Below are 7058 nucleotides of genomic sequence, written 5' to 3'. Positions count from 1 at the left end.
TCCCTGGGCAGCTTCGCCGGCCAGGACGCATCACTCAACACCACGGGGGCTCCAGGAACAGGCATTTATTTCCCACTGTGGCCAGACTTTGTCCTGACTGTGAAATCTCTGGGTCTTCCGTTGCGGGAACAAATGCAGAATTTGGAAAAGACGTGCTTGCGAATGAAGAAGGCAGTGAAGCAGTCCTTGGAAGGGACGGCTGTCCTTCAACCTTGACTCATGGACGAAGTACCGTCTTTTCAGAACCAGGAAGCTTCTTGAGAGAGAATAAAAAATTCCATCGTTGCAGTGTGTGTGTGTGTGTGTGTGTGTGTGTGAGAGAGAGAGAGAGAGAGAGAGATACATTCTCTCCTCTCTCTGTCTTTATTTTTTTTATGTTATATCTGACTTCTCATCACCGTGTTAATGATTTGAGCTTGGTCTCCAGGGCATGTGTGTGAAGGGGCCAATTTCAATTTTTTTCTAATTGAACAGATAAATTATTCATCTGAGCTGATTTCCTGTTTTTACAGAGACAGATGAAAGCTAATTTATATAACAGTGCTGACTGCCAAATGGGTAGTCTTTCCATGTCCCTGCCTTTCTGCTTCAAACGGCAAGTCCAAACTCGTTGTACACTTTTTTGTGTGTGTGTGCATTGAAATCTTCTGTTTCCAAAGGATACATGCACATTTGAAAAAAATTAACAAATAACGGTAGACAGCTATAAACGTGCCTCTGTGTAACCGGGTCCTCGCACTCCTGGCCAACGCGAGCCCTGCGTCTCCAACTCCTGGAGGATTTAGTGCTAAAGGCACGAGCCACCCTTTCAGGTCGGGAGGAAACCGTGGGACTTTCCCGTCGGAGGTGGCACGGTCCCCAATGAAATTTTTCGAAAGGTTCTGTTGCTCGTGAAATATTTTGACATCCTGAAAACTGCTTCTTGCTGGAGTGTCTCCTTCTGTGAAAGAAAAAAGAGGGCAAAACAAGAGAGAGAAAAAGGCTGGCTTAAAACCCACCCTTGATTTAGAAACAGAACATCTTCTGGGAGAAGGACTCACTCCTGGCTCTCAGGGGCTGGAGCTGACTCACCACGGCCAACCAGTATTTTTGGGGGGTTTTTTGCTTCTTTTTTGTTAAAGGATGTGGTAGAAACTGCAGCTTTTCGGGGGCCGTCTCCTGGGTTCTGGGTGGGCACCTGGAAAAGTGCAGCCTGGCCGCCGATGGATGAAAGGCTCCGGGCGTGAGCGGACAGGAGCAGTGGGTACCGAGACACCCGGGGAAGCAGGACTCACCTGCACCCAGGGGGACGGAAGTCCGTGCGTGAGTTTGGAAGCAGCTGGGCAGGGAGGAGGGAGTTCCCGGAGGGAGAACTGAGGCTTGGGGGATGGGGAGGGTCCCATGCGAGGACCACGGATGCTGGAGAGGAGAGGAGGTGTCACCCACGCAGCCACCACTCACCTGGAGAGTGGAACCTGGAACCACCCTGTGCTGGGAGCTGTTGGTACCTCCCGCCAAGGGACGACCGTCTTCGGGCCTCCGTGGCACCACACACAGTGACGGGGCGCCCAGGTGAAGTTGGCAGCCCCCCAGGTGTCTGAGATACGGCAGCGTGAGGGGCAGAAGCAGCTCAGGAGGGAGGTGGGTGGACTTGAAACGACGCATGAACCTGCATGGTGTCCCCGTTCTCTGAAGGATAAAGGCCGTCACGACATCGAACACTCAGATCCCACGGCCCAGGGGCACGCCCCAGCACACACCTGCCTTCCGCCCCATCCGTGGCTCCCAGAACCCGGGCATGCCCTCCGGTCTGCGTGGGCCCCCACCGGGAGCCCCCTCCCGTCTTCCCCAGGCACCCCCGAGACCCCGTCTCTTCCGTCTCCATCACGACGTTGTGTCTTGCTTCTCCCGGGGGGCCCGGCTGGTCCCTCCCCTCCCTTCCCCTGATTTTCGGTCTCGATCCTTTCCTGAGGTGTGTGTCTATTCCCCACGTCTGTGTCTGCATCCGCCACCTGCACAGGGAGACCCGTGTGTAGCTGTGCGCAGCTGCGGCAGGTGCCCGTGCGGAGCTGCCTGTGTGTGTCTGTGCGTCTGACCCCGACGCCTGCACACCGGTGCTTACACGCACCCACCTGCGTCTCTGCTCACACGTACAGCGGCGCCTGCACATTCAGTGCGTGCATTTCTCTGTAGCCAGGTCTCTCTGCGCGTCTGTACGTTCACCTAATCGCTCTATAAATATTTATAACTAACCAGGTGGCTTCACCTACAAACCCTGACTAGAACTACCCCTGCACGGCACCTATGTGCACGTATCTCTCTGCTGTCTCATATGGCTGCGCCTACGGCTGCATCTGCGTTTCATTTACACCTATGTGCCTGCAGCTCTATGATCACCTGCGTCTATATAAGTACATGTGAAATCTTAACGTGTGCTTGTGTGACCGATGCCTTTCATGACGCGAAAAATGCGGAAGAGAGTTCAACCAATGCACAGTCCTTCTCCTCTTGTGTCATTAAAAAAAATTCATTTTATTTCATTCTTTAAAAGCTTCCCTTTTTTTTTTTTTTTTTCAGGAACACTGAATTCCAAGTAGCTTCTGTCTCAGTCAAGGGAGACCTTCCATTCTGTTGGTTCCCCGCTGGGATCGCCAACCCCTTTGAGGACCTTGATGGGAACCGCGGACGGTGGCTGGCTCCCCCGCCTCCTCGGTGCCTCCATAAAGTCACGCCCCTGTTGGTCTCCCACCTGTTGATACTTGAATAGGGTATTACGTTTATTTTAAAATCTTTTTTCCAGTTTGTGAAGGCGTAATTTTTTGAAATAAAAAATAATGAATTAAAATGTTAAGGAACTCGCTACTAAACAGCCACCGCGACACGGCGGAACGTCAGAAGCATTACGTTAACAGAAAGAAGCCAGCGTCAAAACGTTGCACAGGGCGCTACCTTTCTGAACGCAAGAATAATGTAACTTCTACAACCCTTATAATAATACAAAGCTTGGCATAGAATGAACTGAAACTCAAACAGTGTAATATTCTTTGCTGGGCAATGTTCACGTCTTTTCCTCCAAATAGAAGGAATCTTTGTATCTGCCTTCTCCCCACGCCCCCCACCTTTTTTTTTTTTTTAAATATGAAAAGCAAATTGTGCAGAGGGCAGCTGTGATTTAAACCCTCTTGAATTCCTCCGTTAGTGGCATCTTGGTCCCCTCAGCCATCGTTTTTGGCATTTCATCGCACCTGTCCGATCCCCCCGCCACCACCCTGAGGCTGTGCTTTTCTCCTATTTAACTTGCTGGAGCTTTAGGAATTTTTATTTTGTGAGGACTGATCCCTTTGAAGCTCCACTCCCCACCCGCACCCTCCCCCGCGGGGAGTCCAGCCTTTTCAACCGCTGCGCCCGCCGCCCTGGGGATGGGGTTGTTTTGAGCCGGTTCTCGGGAGGCGTCCCGCCTTTGTGTCCGGCGAGCCTGCCTCTGGCTGTGTCTCAGACCTGCTCCTGTCTTCCCGTGGCAATTTTCCACAAGGATTCTTTTTCGTTTTGTTTTCGGGCTGTGACACCTTCCTCTTCAAGTCAGCCTCTTAAAAATTTTTTATTTTTTGTAAATCGAAAAGACAGCAGTGCCCACAAAGTTGGGAAACTGGTTTGCCTCTGGATAAATATTTGGCCTGAATCCACACGAGACACAAGTGTGTGTTTTTTTTCTCATTAATTTTTTTACTCTTGTGCAATTCTTTTTTTTTTTTTTTTTCCTTTTCTTCTTCTTTTTTTTTTTTTTTCTACTTACGCCCTTGGGAGCTGGCAATGGCAGCACATTCATTCGACGGGCTGCCATCTTGGTTTTTTTTTTAATTCTCAGCCACCTGCCTCCCTACGGCTGGACAAGCCTGCCTTCCTAGCTCCTGGCCATGGACGAAACCAACCTCAGGGAAAATTAAACAGTGCTCATCATGGGTTGGGCCTTGAGACACGGCCATTCAAACATCACTGAAAGTTCAAGCAGGCTGACTGCTTTTCCATCTGGCCACTTGCAATCAACTGCTCATAGTTGGGGAGATCACAAAACAAAAAATAAAAAATGCATTCATCCTGGAAGCTTTGATTTTAGCACGGCAGAGAGGTTCCTATAGAGGAGCAGGAATGTGGGGTTTTCTGGTGCTGGGCAGTCTCCCAGGTGGCCCCTCCTGACTCCCGTCTGCTAATATTCAGGTGCGCGTGTCATCCTCACCCCGGGCGTGTGGGTCGGACACGTCCCTTTCGTCTCTCGCAGAGAAGACCGCAAAGTTTATTGGATGTCGCTGCCACGCGTGTGTGGCTTAGCACCGCAATTTCTATCTCGCTGGCCGAGTCTTTTCTTTGCTGGTTCTGATGGAAGTCAGGTGCCCAGCTCTGAGATGCCCAGCACAGCCTTGGAAGCATGCAATCGGACCCTCCCGCCGTCGCAGGGGGAGACACCAGCCCCGGCTGAGATGTTTACAGTCAGAAGCATGGGACTCAGCTAACGTGGGCCTGGATTCCTGACTCCCGGGAACTGTGAGATGAGAAATGTGTGTCCATGAAGCCTCTGATTTCATGGGCGGGGGGGCATGTGTTTTGCAGCAAGAGGTAACTAACCCCAAAATACAGTACAGATGCATACTTGGTGTTTCCAATCAGCTTGTGTTGTATCTTCTGCAGGATTCACTCTTCCCAAAGGAACGGAGCTTCCGGCCGAGAGATCTTTGCAGGAGGCCAGCCCTCTCCACACCAGCTATATCCAAAGATTCATCGGGGGACGGTCCAGACCCCAGAGTGTAAGGCAAACCCTTACATCAACCATGATGTTGTTCCCTCTGCCTTGGTCTATTATTAAAAAAAAAAATGAACAACATTCTAAACCAACTATACTTCAAAAAAGTAAAAAAAAATGAGTCTCAGGAAATTGGACCCCCTTCTTTATGGATTTGCCAACAGACGTACCTCAAGATGAGGGTGTCAGGGGATGCCCTGACCCAGCCTTGATGATGAAGAATCCTTGTCCATGGCAGGGAGTCTGTGAGCCCTCCTTACCTCCCCGCCCAGGAAGACACAGATTTCTCCGCAGCAGGGAAGCTGAATTTGGCATCCCATTAGCACTCACGGGTAGGGTGTTTTCGGTCCTTAGTTTAAAAATGTTATGCAGAAGGGATGGTCTGTTTTGTAAGTGGGAAAAAAACTGTGCGTGCGCAAACACACACACACATACACACACAGAGAAAGTGTGATGCTTTAACCGTAGGTGTTAAAGGATTCGGTCAAGTGTCAGCTCAGCCCACCTGTGTCCAGATCAAGGGATTGTACCCCAGATCAGGAGCCAGCTGAGTGCTGTCTACACCAGCTGCATCTTCAGGATGGGAAATGGACTGTCGTTGGGGTTGCTAGGGACCCGGGTGCCAACAACCCCACCCTTGGGAGGCAGGTGGCACCCCCTCCCTGATCGCTGCTCTATGACTCCACAGTTCTGGGGTGGTCGGGGTTCCAGGAAGGGCTCTCTGGAGAAAAGAGATTGAAAGAGGCCCAGAGCAAAGGGCACGACGAACAACCGAGGAGGAGCTGATGTCTGCGTGGGTCAGACTCGGCCTGACCCCGAGGGGAGATGTGTGGGGCGAGCTCGCACTGAACTGAGCCCGGTTCTGGGACATTAGCGATGGAGATGCCCGACACCTGGGAAAGGGAACATTAGCCCAGGAAAAGGATTCGGGAAGACGTTGGCCACGCCCTCCACAGCTCTCGTGGAAGCTTTTTCCCCCACGGGCTTTGACGGAGTTGCTCTCTCCCCTTCACCCTCTGATGGTCCTTCTCATGCATCTCCGTCCCACCCGCCCACCCTGTTTCATCAGCATCCTTCCCGGGTGCTGGTCCAGACTTTCTCCTCTCTCCTGTGTCCCTGCAGGGGGGCTGAGCTGTCCTCACGGATTTGATCACTTCCCGCCAAGCTTGACATGGTCAGGATCCCCATCCCACTCACCTCCCATCCCACACTCACCAGACAGAAGCATTTTTTTCCTCCTAAACACTTGGAACTTTCCCTTTCCTTGTGCGATGATGCAAAATTGTACGTGTCCACTTGACCAGATTACAGGGAGCCCCATATACTTGATTGAATGTGATTCTGCATGTGTCTGCGAAGGGGTTTCTGGAGGAGATGAGCATTTGAGCGGGTGGCCTCAGGAAAGCAGATGGGTGGGCCTCGTCTGATCAGTTGAAGATCTGGACAGAACCAAAAAATGGAAGAAGGGAAATGTTTCTGTCTCTGCCTGACTGTTTGAGCTGGAGCCTTCTCCTGCTCCTGGATTGGAAGTTGCACCATCAGGTCTCCTGGGTCTCCAGCAGACCGAGGGACTTCTCGGTGTCTGTGATCACAGGAGGGAAGTCTTTGTTTTATCTATCTATTGATCTAGATAGGTTGATTGATCAATAGATAGGTAGATAGAGATAATAAGTGTATAGATAATTTATAGGTAGATAGATATATAGATAGGTGAATGGATAGATGGATGAATAGATGATAGGTTAATCGATAGACTGATAGGTGGATTGATGGATGGATGATCGATCGATAGATTGATAGATTCTGTTTCTCTGGAGAACCCTAAAACATCTTTGAGTTTCCAAATCTTCTGTGCTGCCTCCAGCCATTCCCATTTCTCTGTTCGTCTCAAGTAAACATTTCCACTGATTTCAGTAACAGCTGCTCTCCCGATGCAGGAGTCAGGAAAATTTTTTGGGGGGTGGGGGGAGGTAATTAGGTTTATTTACTTGTTTGTTTATTTTCTTTCTTTTCCTTTTTTGTTGAATTGAAGTACAGTCAATTGGAATGTGTCCATCTGTGGTGCACGGCACAATGTCCCAGTCATGCAGATACATACAGACATTTGTTTTCATATTCTTTTCCTTTAAAGGTTATTGCAAGATACTGAACATAGTTCCCTGTGTTGTACAGAAGAAACTTTTTAAAAGTCTATTTTTGTATATAGTGGCTAACATTTCTAAATCTCAAACTCCCAAATTTATCCCTTCCCATCTCCTTTCCCCAGAAAGCAAAAGATTGTTGA

Source organism: Camelus dromedarius, chromosome Y, assembly GCF_036321535.1.
Source record: "Camelus dromedarius isolate mCamDro1 chromosome Y, mCamDro1.pat, whole genome shotgun sequence".
In the NCBI taxonomy this organism is placed as follows: domain Eukaryota; kingdom Metazoa; phylum Chordata; class Mammalia; order Artiodactyla; family Camelidae; genus Camelus; species Camelus dromedarius.
The sequence above is the reverse complement of the archived record's forward strand: the minus strand, read 5'-3'. Positions refer to the sequence as shown.